This window comes from Mobula birostris, chromosome 27 (assembly GCF_030028105.1).
Source record: "Mobula birostris isolate sMobBir1 chromosome 27, sMobBir1.hap1, whole genome shotgun sequence".
Lineage (NCBI taxonomy): Eukaryota > Metazoa > Chordata > Chondrichthyes > Myliobatiformes > Myliobatidae > Mobula > Mobula birostris.
This window is the reverse complement of record NC_092396.1, coordinates 20,114,394-20,131,573: the sequence shown is the minus strand read 5'-3', so window position 1 is coordinate 20,131,573 and position 17,180 is coordinate 20,114,394. Positions and strand designations below refer to the sequence as shown.

Genomic DNA, 17,180 nt, shown 5'->3' with positions numbered 1-17,180 from the left:
CGACTTCTACGGTATTTGCTCCAATACTGGAAGATGGATTTCTAGTTTCTCGACAAAACATCTTCAATGTGTGTGTGTGTGAATGGAAAAAGTTCTAAATGGCGTCCAATGTTAAGTGGTACACCCCAGGGTACAGTGCTGGGCCCACATTTGTTTTTACTTTACAGTAATGACATCCATGAAAAAGTCACAAGCACCACCAGACTTTTTGCTGATGATTGTTTGATATACCGGCCAATTAAGTCAACTGATGATGAAGATGCTCTCCAAAAAGATCTTGATAGTATGGTTGAGTGGTCTCAACAATGGGGCATGCAGTTCAATCCTTCCAAATGTGAAACCTTGTGTGTCACTAGGAAGAGAAAACCAGGTAAAACATCACATAAAATCCCAGGTGTCACCCTTGAAGAAACCAAACATATCAAGTAGCAAACATATCAGGTATCAAAATCCAGAATGATCTATGCTGGAATAGTCAGGCGCATCATGCAACAGTGAATGCAACAGGAGTCCTAAATTTTTTGAGACACAATTTTCATGATTGTTCAGCTTCAGTTGAGAAGTTGTACCTCACCATTGTTAGGCCACATTTGGAATATGCAGTTGCTGCAAGGGACCCATACACAAACAGAAACACTACTTCCATCGAGCGAGTCCAAAGACAGGCAGCCTGATTTGTCACAAATACCTATGAGAGAGGAGCGAGTGTTACTCAACTTTTAAATTCATTAAAGTGGAACTCTCTCCAAGATAGATGTGAAGCACACCGCCTGACCAATTTTTACAAAATGTTAAATGGTCAGCTCGACATAGACTACCAATCCCACATCAAACCCAAACCTGTTAGGAGCAGACGAGGGCACTCAACTCAATTTGAAATGCTAACTACCAAATCATATGTGTATAGCAATTCATTTTTCCCCTGCACAGTTAAAGCATGGAATAATCTTCATCTTACCACAGTCACACAACCAAACCCAATTAAATTTAAGGCAGCTTTTCTTCTTCAAAAATCTCCTTCCTAAACCCACCCTCCGCCACCTCCAGTTTAAATTCCATGCGGAATATTTTGGAGGATCAAGAACCAAGAACCACAATGGAATCAATGAATGACTGCACCAACTGGGCATTCAATCAACGTGCAAAAGACAACAAACTGTGCAAATACAAAAAGGAGGAAATAATAATAACAAATAAATATTGGGAACATAGAAGAAGAACTTAAGTTCTTGAAAGTGAGTTCCAGTACCCGTCGGCCGGAGCTCATTCTTGATTTCTCGATGTGTGGCGATTGCGCATGCGCGCTGGGTTGCCTGGTTACCGCGTCCTGATGTTTAAAGATGGCGCTGCGGTTGCCGCTGGCGGTGGTGGCCTTTTTGCTGGGCGGGATGGCGTCGCAGCGAGAGGCGGGATCCTGGCCCACGGCGGGAGGTAATGAGAGAGGAAAATCCGGGTAGGGACGGTACTGGTCTCTGAAAAGCAGCCGTTTCCCCGAACTGACTAAGAGAAACAGGCCTTTTAACCGCCGTGGCACAAACACGAGGTCTGAGCAATTTGACTACTGCAGTCTGGTGTGTGTGTGCAGCGGACTGGGACCTTCTGTTCAGGGATTATTTACATTCACCTCCGCACTCCATCACTCACCGACCCCTATCTTCCCTACAGATTTGGGTATGAGTTGTTAACATTCCAGAAAATATTTTTTTTCTCCCTGGGACTAACATCCCAAAAGGACTAAAACTTTTCGGGGGTGGGTATTTCTTGTGGAATAGGATCACTTTGCCGGAGTGACAGAGACTTCACACATTTGCTGAAGCGTTGATGAAGCAGACCCCAGAAACAAATTTTAAATTCATAATTCATAATTCATGAACAGTTGAGGCCTGTCAGTCTTGAATGCTGAAATTCTAGGGACTTTCCATTAAAGTTAATAATTAAGGTTATAAATGATAAAGCTGGGAGTTTACGTACAAAGTTAAGTAGGAAGCAAAAAAAAAAGGACTTTTTTCTGACTGGGGAGAATTTCGTGGTGTTCTTCAATTATTGATGTAAGGATACCACTAAAATTACCACAACAGGGCTTAATTAAAAAATAGATTATTACACTGAATCCAGAAATCCTATAAAAAAAGATGGTAGGAGCATATAGTCAGTCAGATAAATTAAGTAAACATATAGGAAATTGATTTTATATTAAGCCTTTTGGTAGGGATAATGAAAGATGAAATAATTGGTTCCATTTAAAAATGAAGGTAAATAAGTATAAGAAAGGTCCAGGAACCGATGGTTATGAGGAATTGGTGAGGCCATGCACCAGCCATGGTTGTATTGAATGGATGGGCAGGCTTGAACCAAGTGGCCCACTCCTGTTCCTCTTTCTAAAAGTCATGTATCAATTGAGAAACTGGATGGTGCGGTACAGGTATACAAATATGTGAAAGTGACAACATGATTTTGGAGATTCTTTTAAAAAAAAAGTTTCTTTGCTATATTGTGAGAGGAATAGAGTACAAAGCAAGGAATCGTACTAAAATTTAGAAAACATTGTTTAGACCCTAACTCTGTTATTATGTTCAACCTGAGCACTTCATTTTAGTAAGGATATTGAGGCTTTTGAAAATTTCTAAACTCAAGAGACTTGAGACTTTAAAGAAAAGGTGATTGTTCTCTTTAGAGAAAGTAATGTTGAAGAGGAGGATGCTGGAAACCTGAAACAAAAGCACTGAGCATGTTTATTTTCTGAAATAATTGAACTCTGCTGAGTCCAGAATGTGCGTGGGTAAGAAATGAGGTCTGTTCCTCAGGCTTATATCGATCTGAAATAAAAGCAGAAAATACTGGAAATACTCAGCAGGTCAGGTAGCATCAGCGTAATGAAAAACAGACCTCTCCTCTTTATTTTACATTTCCAGCAACTATGGTATTTGATTTTAGATTCATGTTGACTTTGATTGGAACAGTTTTGAGGCCAAAGACGGACAAATTATAGTGGCACTGAGCTGGAGAAATAAAATAAAGAGTCACTGGGAGCTCATGGTCATATTTATGAACAGAATAAAGTTACTTTGTAAAGAGATCACACAGTCAACGTTTGCTATCAATGTGGCATTGTGAACAGTGAATATAGCATACTAACTTGAGAAAAGTACAAAAAAAGATCACTTCCTGTGGAAATCTATGTGGGGCCTTGATATGGGAAAGAGAGAAGGGAAGATGTTGTAAAAACTGGAATGGGTACTGATGGATATTGAAGAATTGCTTCAGCATACTGCACGAGGGAAGAGAGGAGTGTGCTGGTGGTGAAATTGTGTTAGAGTGGGATGAGTATGGGCTGTGAGGGTGGATGGACAGGTGAAATCCAACACCATTTGGTTGGAAAAATGAAAGAGCACCACATAAAGAGGCCAGGAAGCATCTCTAGGAAGAGGTACAGTTGACGTTTCAGGCCGAGACCCTTCGTCAGGATGAAGGGTCTCGGCCTGAAACGTCGACTGTACCTCTTCCTAGAGATGTTGCCTGGCCTGCTGCGTTCACCAGCAGCTTTGATGTGTGTTGCTTGAATTTCCAGCATCTGCAGAATTCCTGTTGTCCGCATAAAGAGGTAAGTTTTTTACACTGAGGGTGGTAGGTGCGTGGAATGTACTGCCAGTGATGGTGGCAGAGGCGGATACAAAAGGGCCTTTTAAGAGACTATTAGGTAGGTACATGGAGCTTAGAAAAACAGAGGGCTTTCTGGTAGGGAAGCTCTAGGCAGTTTCTACAGTAGGTTACATGGTCAGCACAACATTGTGGGCTGAAGGGCCTGTAATGTGCTGTAGATTTCTATGTTCTGTAAAGGGTACAATACTGAATGGATGAAGGAAAATACCTCAGAGCACAAGGCATATTATAAATGTATTTACAAAACATATAGATAGTGGCCACTTTATTAGGTACACCTGCACACCTGCTTGCTAATGCAAATTTCTAATCAGCCAATCACGTGGCAGCAACTCAATGCATAAAAGCATTCAGGCATGGTCAAGAGATTCAGTTGTTGTTGAGACCAAACATCAGAATGGGGAAGAAAGGAGATCTAAGTGACCTTGATCATGAAATGATTGTTGGTGCCATACGGGGTGGTTTGATATCTCAGAATCTGCTGATCTCCAGGGATTTTTACGCACAAGAGTCTCTAGAGTTTACAGAGAATGGTGCAAAAAACAGAAAAGAAAAACACCCAGTGAGTGGGAGTTCTGTGGGCAAAAACACCTTGTTAATGAGGGTGGTCAGAGGAGAATGGTCAGATTGGTTCAAGCTGACAGGAAGGTGACAGTAACTCAAATAACCACAGCATTACAACAGTTATATGTCGAAGAGTGTCTCTGAGTGCACAACACATCAAACATTGAAATGGATAGCCTACAGCAGCAAAGGACCAATAACAGACACTCAATGGCCACTCTATTAGGTACAGGAGGCACCTTGAGTGTATAAGCCATCATTAACACACTACAAAGACAAACAGGACTCTATTATCCTCTGCTTCAGCCACAAGTGGAACATTAGGCCAATGTTTTCTTATTGTCCTACAGAAAACCATACTGTGTGATTTTAAAAAAATAGTCCGGGGATTGTGGACTCAATTACATGGATAGTCTGGAAGAGCTGGAACTTTCCAGAGAAGAGGAGGGATACTTTGTTAGATGGTACAATATCAGAAAGGCATTAGACAATGTGAATGAAGAAGAACTGCTTCATGAGCTAAAAGATAAAGAAAAAACAGAGAGGTTCTATTTTATTTCAGATAAAGCCTGAGGAAAACACGCTGTCTTCCATCTAGGCACACTGTGGATTCAACAGAGTTCAACCGTTTCAGAAAACGAGGGTTTTCAGTATTTTCATTTAAGGTGTCCAGTATTCCTTCTGTAGGCCTTGTGTTGGGATGTGGGGGTGGTGGGAAGGTGGAAAACACTTAAGGAGATTGGCAAAAGAACATCAAAAGATCTCTTTTTACACAGAGAGCCATAATAATTTGAAATTCAGTTTCAGATAAGTACTGCAATCAGAGTTTTTGAAGTGCGTTTCTATAAACTGGCATGGTGGTCAGGGGTGGAGGAAGATGAGGAGAGTGCTCAGCAGTTGGGTAGGTGTCTCTGTTGAGGATGAGCATCTGTGGGCAGGAGGGAGGCCGTGCAAGGCTATGGAGAAAGAGTCAAGGGCAGGACAAACTGGATTGTTCTTGTAAGAAAATCTGCTATGGTCTCAATGGCCACCTTCTGGACATGTAGTGTTTCTGTGATGAGGTAAAAAACAAATGATTCATTTTATGAGTAGATTAGATAATTAGATTGCAATTTTCATACAGGGTGATTATAAACTTTTTTTGCGGAAGGTTTAGTGAAGTCCGTTAATCATTTTTGTTTTTTAAATAAATCCAGGAATGAACTTGGAGGGAGAATGGGACATTGATCAGAACACTTCTATTTAATTCGGAGTTTGTAAAAGGCTAAATACTGAATATGGGTTAGGGATGTGCTATGGTAAACAAAGAAGCAAGTTCAGAAATTAATTAAATCACTTGTTTTGCTGGGTAATGGCTTTTGTTTGAAACGTTTGACATATATATATACAAACATTTGTATTTTCAAATTACTGGGGGATTCCAGAGATTAGAGCATTTCAGCTGTAGCTTCTGATACCAGGGAGTTTGGTTTGAACATCTGTGCCTCCTGTTTTCCCAGCTGGTCCGGACTTCCAGTGGACTGAGTGGGAATCTTGGGTATGTATGTGTGACATTGGCAAGCAAGGACGTATCCGATACTTCATCGTGTCAACAGATGCTGAAAAGAGCAACGTGAGCCTGGATGACTTCTGGCAGGTCAAACCGTGTTCCCTCACTGACTGTACAAAATGCCAAACCACTGAGTGCCCAGTATCAGAGAGTGAAGTTCGAGTGGCCCCACGGTTTGGCCGTCATTTCTCTCGGCCAGCTGCTGACATCCTGCGAGTCCCTAATGCCAAACCTGCCGCAGCGGATTCCTACGATAGTCTCCCAGTGATTGACGACGTTGGATAGGACAGATCACCACCTCTGTGTGGGTAATCAGTTTTAATCATTCAATGGAAATAAATCATATAATGAATCTGTTTAATTGTGTGTTTCATTGTTCTCATCTTCCCCCCTATCCCTTCTAGGTGGACAATGGAATACAACTTCTCTTGACACCAAAATAACCAGGCAACTGGTCTGATCGCTAGTTAATAACCACACTTATTCTCCTGAGGAAGATCAGGAAGGCTGATTTCTTCTCAGTATTCTCCTAGGACATTGAAATGTATAGACCCATTCAAGGTTATTACCATGACAACTATGGATTCAAAGCTAGGAACTCCACTGTTGACCACAGAACAGAATGCTGGAAGAATTTGACCTGCTCTGTTCTTCTGGCAAATCCTAAACACAAGAAATTCAGCAGATGCTGGAAATGCAGCATGACACACACAGAATGCTGGAGGAACTCAGCAGGTCAGGCAGGATCTTTGGAAAAGAATAACAGTTGACATTTCTGACCGAAACCCTTCAACAAGACTGGAAAGGAAAATGCCAGAATAAGACTGTTTATTAATTTCCATAGATGCAGCCTGACCTGCTGAATTTCTCACTTTGTGTGTGTGGCTCTGTTCCTGCAGCATTCTTTTTAGGTTATAGATCCAATATCTGCAGTCTCTTTTATATTCAAACTCCAACCTTGTTCTTGTGTGTAGAAACTAAATTAAGCACCAAATGCACATGAAGTACAGCACAAACAGGTCTTTTGTCCCTCTCAGTCCATGCAACGTTTACTTTCTGTGCACGCATTTGATCCTAATTGTATTTCCTCATCTTATTTCTTCTCCACCCTAATCTCAAATGCTGTAGTTTGTACTTCAGCCAATAAACCTGAATATGAATTCCATGACCTTGCATCCCTGTAAGAAGTTTCTCTTGATTATTGTTTTAAATTTTGTGCATTAATTATGTCTAAGACTCATCTTAACCTTCTTGATGGTCTAATTTTATTTTTGCATTTCCTGTACAGGCAGCATTTGTATTTCCTGTAGATGCAGCACCCATGGATACCATACTACAGGTTGAAACGTTCTTGAAGCACTCTGTCTATATTGGTTTAAGTGAGACCTAATCAATTTTGGTGTCCTGCAGTTTGCAAATGAGTAGACACGGGAGGATGATGACTGATTTTTTTCACAGAATGAAAGTGCAGATATGAACAAGTGCAGATATGTGAATGTCATTATGACTGATGTTGGTCTGAGACCCTGTGAAGCTATGAGACTGATCTGGGACAGAGAAACAGACCCTTTTGGTAACTATCTGGACTGGCTCCTGAAAAAGATGAGTGCCGGTATATACAGTAACTTAATAGCCAATACTTTTATTTTAAACTAATTTTGACGTGTGGAGATTATAGCTCAAACTTTGAGAAATTGATTGATTAAAGTATCTAAAATGGGCTAAAGATTAAAATTTACTTCAATGTTTGTAGGGTAGAATCATAGATGTTGCAATGTAGATATGTAGATTTGTTTTGTGTTGGTTCTAGTAGTCTGTTACTCCATTTTACTATTTTATTTTTTCATTCTATTCTCTCTTTCCAGAATCTGCCTCAGATTTTCCTTTTGTATATGTTTTGCATTTAGATTGTCCCTTTTTTAAATTGCAACTTTAAGATATAAGCCTATTCTTTACTACAATTTTTGTTTTTAAAACTCTTTTGATGTTCAATTATTTTGTTATTATGGTCAAGTTTATCAGAGCGAGACCCAGTCTCAGTACCCAATTCTAAAATCTTACTGTGTTTCTACTTTTAAACTAGTTCATTCAATGAAACCATATTTTATCACTAACTGAAAAATGTTCGTGCATGGTTAAAATTTAACTAAGTCTGGTTTAATTCCCTATAAAATCTGAAATGCCCTGGCCTGCTGGTGCTTCTGGGATATCTTTATTTGATGCATTCAAGAAGATCACCATATTTTTGATCTGAGTAAAGCTACTGATCCTAATCTATATAAAACTGTTGTAGTTGACAGAATTTCAGATGGTGATGAGGAGGCTTAGAGGAGTGCAATAGATCAGCTGGCTAAGTGTTGTCGCAGCAACGACCTTGCACTGAACATCAGTAAAAGCAAGGAATCGATTGTGTATTTCAGGAATTGGAAGTCAAGGGAACACACACCGGTCCTCATCGAGGCGTCAGCAGTGCAAAGGATGAGCTCCCAGATGTCAACATCTCTAAAGATCTATCCTTGACCCAACATGTTGATGCAGTTACAAAGAAGACACCACAACCACTGTATTTCATTAGGAGTTTGAGTAGATTTGGTATTTCACCAAAGACTGGCAGATTTCTACAGAGAACATTCTTACTGGTTCCATCACTATCTGGTATGGAGGGGCCACTTCACAGGATGGAAAAAGCTGCAGAAAGTTCCATCATGGGCACGAGCGCCCCTTCCTTCCCCCCATCATTGAGGACACCTTCAAAAGGTGATACCTCAAAAAGGCAGCATCCATCAGTAAGGACCCTCATTACCCAGGACACACACTCTTCTTATTGCTACCTCAATGTTTTAGGAATAGCCCCTTCCCCTCTGCCATTAGATTTCTGAACAGACAATGAACCCATGTACACTACCTCACTATATTTTGGCTTCTTTTTGTACTACCTACTATTAATTTAATTACATATATATTCTTATTGCAATTTCTAGTTCTTTTTATTATGTATTGCACTGTACTGCTGCTGCGAAACAATAAATTTCATGAAGCATGCCAGTGGTAGTAAACTCTATTCTGGAGTAAAGGGAATTACAGAGGCATGTGAGAAGGAGCTGGCTAAAGTTGATTGGAAAGGGATACTAGCAGGGATGTCAGAAGGACAGCAATGGCTGGAGTTTCCAGGAGCAATTCAGAAGGTGGAGGACAGATACATCCCAAAGATGAAGCAGTACTCTAAAGGGGAGGACGATGCAATCGTGGCTGATGAAGGAAGTCAAAGACAGCACAGAAGCAAAAGAGAGGGCCTATAATATGGCAAAAATATTGGGAAGTTTTTAAAAACCAACAGAAAGCAACTAAAAAAGCCATAAGAAGAAAAAAGATTAAATATGAAGGTAAGCTAACCAATAATATGAATGAGGATATCAAAAGTATTTTCAGATATATAGAGTTAAAGAGAGGCAAGAGTGGATATTGGTTGCTGGAAAATGACACTGCAGGGGTAGTAAAGGGGGACAAAAAAATGGCAGATGATCTTAATAAGTGTTTTACGTTAGTCTTCACTGTAGAAGACACTAGTAGTATGCCAGAAATTCGAGAAGGTGCTTGGCAAGTTGAAAGGTCTGAAGGTAGGTAAGTCATCTCGACTAGAGAGAATATACCCCAGGGTTCTGAAACAGGTAGCTGAAGGGATTGTGGAGGCATTAGTAATGATATTCCAAGAATCACAAGATTCTGGAATGGTTCCAGAGAACTGGGAATTACAAATGTCACTCACTCTTTAAGAAGGGAAGGGAACAGAAGAAAATTACTTATAAGCCAGATGTTGGAGTTTATTATCAAAGATCAGTTTGTGGGGTACTTGGAGGCACATGATAAAATAGGTCATAGTCTGCATGGTTTCCATAGGGGGAAATCTAATCTGACAAATCTGTTGGAATTTTTTGAGGAATTAGTAGGCAGGATAGACAAAGAAGAGTCAGTGGATGTTGTTTACAGGTGTACTTGGATTTTCAGAAGGCCTTTGATAAGATGCCACACATGAGGCTGCTTAATTGGGTAAGAGTCCATCGTAGTACAAGATAGGTACTAGCATGGATAGAAGATTAGATGATCAGCAGGAGGCAAAGAGTGGTCATAAAGGTTGGCTGCTGGTAATGGTATTCCACAGGTGTCAGTGTGATGTGTCAATGATTTGGATAACAGAATTGATGGCTTTGTAACCAAGTTTGCAGATGACACAAAGACAAGTAATGTTGAGGAAGATGGAAGTCTGTAGAAGGACATAGACAGATTGGGAGAATGGGGAAGGAAGCAGCAGATGAACGATAGTGCAGGGAATTGTATGGTCATGCACTTTAGTAGAAGGAATAAGACGAAGACCATTTTCTAAATGGGGAGAAAATTCAAAAATGAGACACACAAAGGGACTTGAAGTCCTCGTGCAGGATTACCTAAAAGTTAACTTGCAGGTTGAGTCAGTGGTAAGGAAGGCAAATGAAATGTTAGATTCATTTTGAGAGGTCTAGAATATAAAAGTAGGATGTATTGCTGAGGTTTTATAGGGTATTGGTCAGACCACACTTGGGATATTGTCACAAAATGCTGGTGGAGGCAGCAGGCCAGGCAGCATCAATAAGAAAAAGTACAGTCGACGTTTCGGGCCAAGACCCTTCGTCAGGACTAACTGAAAGAAGAGGTAGTAAGATAGTAAGAGACTGTCCTTCTTCCTATAGATACTTCCTGGCCTGCTGCGTTCCACCAGCATTTTATGTGTGTTGCTTGAATTTCCAGCATCTGCAGATTTTCTCGTGTCCTTGGAATATTGTGGACATTTTTGGGCCTCTTATCTAAGAAAAGATATGCTGGCATTGGAGAGGGTCCAGAGGAGCTTCATGAGAATGATTCTGGGAATGAAAGGGTTAACATGAGGAGTGTCTGATGGTTCTGGGTTTGGAGTTTAGAAGAATGAGGGGGATCTCAGTGAAACTTACTGAATATTGAAAGGCCAAGATAGAGTGGATGTGGAGAGGATGTTTCCTATAGTGGGGAAGTCTTGAACCAGAGGGCACAGCCTCAGAATGGAGGGACATCCATTTAGAACAGAGATGAGGAGGAATTTCTTTAGCTAGTAGGTAGTGAGTCTGTGGAATTCATTGCCACAGATGGCTGGGGAGACCAAGTCATCAGGTATTTTTAAATCAGAGGCTGATATATTCTTGATTAGTCAGGGTGTCAAAGGTTACGGGGGGATAAGGCAGGAGGATGGGATTGAGGGGGATAATACATCAGCTGTGAAAAAATGGCAGAGCAGATTTGATGGGCCAAATAGCCTAATTCTGCTCCTATGTCTTAAGGTTTTATAATTCTGATTCTGAGACTGACATTTAAAATCCCTACCAAAGAAAAGTGGCATTACCATATGTTTACCTGAATATTCTGAAGGAACTCAGCAGGTCGGGCAGCATCAGTGGAAAAGATCGGTCGACGTTTCGGGCCGGAACCCTTCATCAGGACTGTAGAGGGAAGGGGCAGAGGCCCTATAAAGAAGGTGGGGTGAGGGTGGGAAGGAGAAGGCTGGTAGGTTCCAGGTGAAAAACCGGTAAGGGGAAAGATAAAGGGGTGGGGGAGGGGAGGCAGGCAGGTGATAGGCTGGAAAGGTGAAGAAAGAATAGGGGAAAACACAATGGATAGTAGAAGGAGGCAGAACCAAGAGGGAGGAGGTAGTCAGCTGGGGGAGGGGGCAGATTGACATAGGGATAGGGGAAGGGAGGGGGAGGGAATTACCGGAAGTTGGAGAATTCTATGTTCTTACCAAGGGGTTGGAGACTACCTAAATGGTATATGAGGTGTTGCTCCTCCAACCTGAGTTTAGCCTCATCATGGCAGTAGGGGAGGCCATGTATGGACATATCTGAATGGGAGTGGGAAGCAGAGTTGAAGTGGGTGGCTACCGGGAGATCCTGTCAGTTTTGGCGGACGGAGCGGAGGTGCTCGACGAAGCGGTCCCCCAATCTGCGTCGGGTTTCACCGATGTAGAGGAAGCCGCACCGGGAGCACCGGATGCAATAGGTGACCCCAACAGACACACATGTGAAGTGTTGCCTCACTTGGAAGTACTGTTTGGGGCCCTGAATGGTGGCAAGAGAGGCGGTGTAGGGACAGGTGTAGTACTTATGCTTACAGGGATAAGTGTCAGGTGGGAGATCTGTGGGGAGGGACGTGTGGACCAGGGAGTCGTGGAGGGACTGATCCCTGTGGAAGGTGGAGAGGGAAAGATGTGCTTAGTGGTGGGGTCCTGTTGAAGGTGGCGGAAGTTGCGGAGGATAATGTGTTGGATCCGGAGGCTAGTGGGGTGGTAGGTGAGGACAAGGGGAACTCTGTCCCTGTTGTGGTGGCGGGAGGATGGGGTGAGGGCCGAAGTGCGGGAAATGGAGGAGATGTGGGTGAGGGCATCATTGATGACAGCAGAAGGGAAACCACGATCCTTAAAGAAAGAGGACATTTGAGATGTCCTGGAACGGAAAACTTCATCCTCGGAGCAGATGCGGTGGAGACGATTGTTGGAGGAGAACTCTGCTTCCCACTCCCATTCAGATATGTCCATACATGGCCTCCTCTACTGCCATGATGAGGCTAAACTCAGGTTGGAGGAGCAACACCTCATATACCGTCTAGGTAGTCTCCAGCCCCTTGGTATGAACATAGAATTCTCCAACTTCCGGTAATTCCCTCCCCCTCCCTTCCCCTATCCTTATGTCACTCTGCCCCTCCCCCAGCTGCCTACCACCTCCCTCTTGGTTCCGCCTCCTTCTACTACCCACTGTGTTTTCCCCTATTCTTTCCTCACCTTTCCTGCCTATCACCTGCCTGCCTCCCTTTCCCCACCCTTTTATCTTTCCCCTTACTGGTTTTTCACCTGGAACCTACCTGCTTCTCCTTCCCACCCTCCCCCCACCTTCTTTATAGGGCCTCTGCCCCTTCCCTCTACAGTCCTGATGAAGGGTTCCGGCCCAAAACGTCGACCGATCTTTTCCACTGATGCTGCCCGGCCTGCTGAGTTCCTCCAGCGTGTTGTGAGTGTTGCTTTGACCCCAGCATCTGCAGATTATTTTGTGTTTACCTGAATATTCGGCCAAGCACAATTCCCTCCTCAGCCTGGAATAAAGACAGACTTAAGTGGAACTGTTCTCAATGGGAGCAGCTGAGTTCCACTGCTTATAGAATGTAGAAGGGTACGGTACAGGAACAGGTCCATCAGCCTACTAAAATTGTACTGACTATGGTACCAATTTAACTAATCCCATTGCTTGCAATGGTCTATATTCCCTCTATTCTCTGCCTTATTCATCTCCTTTAAACTTTACCCCTCTCGTCTTAAACCAATATAGAAAATAGAACAGTACAGCACGGTACAGGCCCTTCGGCCCACAATGTTGTGCCAACCCTCAAACCCTGCCTCCCATATAAGCCCCCACCTTAAATTCCTCCATATACCTGTCTAGTGGTCTCTTAAACTTCACTAGTGTATCTGCCTCCACCACTGACTCAGGCAGTGCATTCCACGCATCAACCACTCTCTGAGTAAAAAACCTTCCTTTAATATCCCCCTTGAACTTCCCACCCCTTACCTTAAAGCCATGTCCTCTTGTATAGAGCAGTGGTGCCCTGGGGAAGAGGCGCTGGCTATCCACTCTATCTATTCCTCTTATTATCTTGTATACCTCTATCATGTCTCCTCTCATCCTCCTTCTCTCCAAAGAGTAAAGCCCTAGCTCCCTTAATCTCTGATCATAATGCATACTTTCTAAACCAGGCAGCATCCTGGTAAATCTCCTCTGTACTTTTTCCAATGCTTCCACATCCTTCCTATAGTGAGGTGACCAGAAATGGACACAGTACTCCAAGTGTGGCCTAACCAGAGTTTTATAGAGCTGCATCATTACATCACGACTCTTAAACTCTATCCCTCGACTTATGAAAGCTAACACCCCATAAGCTTTCTTAACTACCCTATCCACCTGTGAGGCAACTTTCAGGGATCTGTGGACATGTACCCCGAGATCCCTGTGCTCCTCCACACTACCAAGTATCCTACCATTTACTTTGTACTCTGTCTTGGAGTTTGTCCTTCCAAAGTGTATCACCTCACACTTCTCCGGGTTGAACTCCATCTGCCACTTCTCAGCCCACTTCTGCATCCTATCAATATCTCTCTGCAATCTTTGACAACCCTCTACACTATCTACAACACCACCAACCTTTGTGTCATCTGCAAACTTGCCAACCCACCCTTCTACCCCCACATCCAGGTCGTTAATAAAGATCACAAAAAGAATTCTTTTGCATTTGACATTTTAACCCTGGGACTATCTACTCTATCTATGCTTCTCATAATTTTATATTCTTTTATCAAGTAATCCTTGAATCTCAAATGTTGCAGTCCAAGCTTGTCCAACCTCTCCTTATAGCTAATACACTCTAATCCAGCAACATCATTTGCACTCTTCCAAAGCCCTCCACATTGTGACAACCAGAAAGGCACACAATACTCTAAATGTTTGATACAGCTGCAACATGATTTACGAGCTCTTATACTCAATGCCCCAGCCAAGGAAGGCAAGCACACCCTATGCTTTCTTTAGCATCCTAACCACTTGTATTGCCATTCTCATGGAGCTATGGACTTGGACCCCAAGATACCTTTTAACATCAATACTCTAAAGCAGAGTTCCCAACCTTTTGTATCCCTTGGAGCCTCACCATTAACTGAGGAGTCCATGGGCCCAGGTTGGGAATTCCCACCGTTTACTTTATGCTTTCCTTTGGCATTTGACCTTAAAAAATACATCACCTTACACTTGCCAATTAGCATTACTCATCTAAAATTTTCAACTGTTCTATATCCTTTAACAATCTCCCTCGCTATCCACAACAACACTCATTTTCATGTCCATCTGCAAACTTACTTATCAGAACATCGACATTCTCGTCCAAATTATTTACATAAAACAATGACAAGAGGTCCCAGCACTGAACCTTGCTCAACACCACTGGTCAGAGAAAAGAATCCCTCTACCATTACCCTCTAACTTTTATGACAAAGCCAATTTTCTTGAATTACCAGCTCACTGTGATTCAGTGAGACTTAATCCATTGGACTACTTTACTCTGAGGAACATTGGCAAATAATTTACAGAAGTCCTGGTAGACACTATCCACTGCCCTACCCTTAAAAATGATCTTAGTCACCTCCTCAAAAAATTTCAATTAAATTTGTCAGATGGAATTACTAAACCATGCTGACCATTCCAGTTAATCCATGATCATAATAATCCACAATAATAATATAAACAATGTTAATAATAATATTAATAACTTTATTTCTAGAGCACTTTTCATACAGATGATGTAGTTCAAAGTGCTTTACAATGGGATAAAAATGCAAAGATGAAAATAAAAATTAAAAAAAACATGAAAATAAAAGACAAAAAGATGTCAGTTAAAAGCAAGGTTAAGTAAATACGTTTTGTGCTGGCGTTTAAAAGTGTCAACTGAGTCTACATCCCTTATAGTTTTAGGTATTGAATTCCACAGTTTAAGGGTGTAGTTCATAAAAGCTGACCTGACAATTATCTTTTGAGGGCGATTCTTTAAATTTAAGTATTTACAAATACGAGTAAATCCTTTACTTAAGAATTTTCTCCAATAATTTCTTTACAACTGATTTAAGGCTCACTGGCCTACAATTCCTTGATTAGCCCATGTTAAACACATTGGCTATTCTTCTTGTTTGTGGTTAAAATAGATATAAAGATACCTGTTCAATGCCCCAGCAATCTGCTCACTTGCCACCCTCAGCATTCAGTGATAGATTCCATTAGGCTTGGGAATGTATCCATCTTAATGTTTTTAAAGACACTCAGTGCTGCCTCCTTAATATTGACATGCCCTAGAATATAAACATACCCCTTTCAGATCCCACATCATTTATGTTTTTCTCCTTGGTGAGTACTGATGCTCATTTAGGACTTTTTCTACTTTCTTTACCTTCCCCTGCTCCTGCTCATTAAACCACTGGTGTTGAGGGCAGCAATGAAGATCCTCCATCTGTGGTGGTGTTCAGGGCTTCCTTCACCCTGTCAGTAGCTTCCTCTTGGTTTTTACTACTGTTAGTTACACAGGCTGAGACTCAGGAATACTGTTGCACTCAGATGTAGAGGATTCTTCATGGCTGATTCCATCACAATCTTGTTTTACCAGTCGAAGTTGTTAGCCTCAAGCTGTACCCCCGAACCTGGAAGATCAGTGGACCACTCTTGGTCTGGTCTCTGCCTACTCCTGCACCTATTTTCTATGTTTCTATGTCATCTGAGGTTCTCAAACCCTGCCATCCTTATCATTCATCTTCACAGGAACATGCTAGTCCTGAACTCTAACTAGCCAGTCTTTTGTAGAGTTGTAGAGCTACTAGGACTTGATGTTTCAATCCCTATGGTAAGTTGGCACTCTCGATGTTGGCAGTGGGTTTGGAGTGGGGTCATCAGGTGGGCACCCTCCTTCTTTGACGTTTCATTGATAAGCCCAAAATAATAATTATAACTTTATTTTTATAGCACCTTTCATACATTAAGATGCAGACTCAAATGCTTTACATCGATTGTAAAGATAAATCAATCTAGCTATAAAAATACAAGTCAAAATTAAAAATCATTAGTAAAGACAAATATTATATAGACTAAATTGTAATTGAATATACCAAGTTATATGAATGTAATAGAAACATAGAAACATAGAAAATAGGTGCAGGAGTAGGCCATTCGGCCCTTCGAGCCTGCACCGCCATTCAGTACGATCCTGGCTGATCATCCAACTCAGAACCCTGTACCTGCCTTCTCTCCATATCCCCGATCCCTTTAGCTACAAGGGCCATATCTAACTCCCTCTTAAATATAGCCAATGAACTGGCCTCAACTGTTTCCTGTGGCAGAGAATTCCAGATTCACCACTCTCTGTGTGAAGAAGTTTTTCCTCATCTCGGTCCTAAAAGGCTTCCCCTTTATCCTCAAACTGTGACCCCTCGTTCTGGGATATTGTAAGTTTAGTCAAAATGAAAAGGAAGCATATGTGAGGTTTTGGAAGTTGATATTAGATAAGACCCTTGATGAATGTAAAACAGAAGTAAGGGGCCATAAAATTCCTTGTTAAGCAGGATTAAGGAACATCTGAAAGTAATTTACACATGCTGCATATTAGGAGCAAGAGTGTAGCTAGTGAAAGAGTAAGTCCACTGAAGGACAAAAATGGGAATTTATTCATGAAGCAAAAGAGACCTCAGGAGGACCAGAATCTTGTTGTGGGTTGGAGGCTTGCGTGTCTCAATGACCTGGAGAGCTCTGTTGGCTGGAAGTCAGGGCTT

At 41.9% G+C, this 17,180-nt stretch overlaps 1 protein-coding gene across 1 annotated transcript in view; it reads left to right on the top strand.

Moving 5' to 3' along the window:
- Nucleotides 1–8,775, top strand: part of miip (migration and invasion inhibitory protein) — a 34,906-nt gene extending 26,131 nt beyond the window's left edge. Inside the window, exons 11-12 of the transcript XR_011883334.1 lie at nt 5,724–6,077; nt 8,194–8,775. The gene's annotated coding sequence lies outside the window, so the exon portion shown is untranslated. The remainder of the gene's footprint in view (nt 1–5,723; nt 6,078–8,193) is intronic.
- Nucleotides 8,776–17,180: the final 8,405 nt, after the last annotated feature.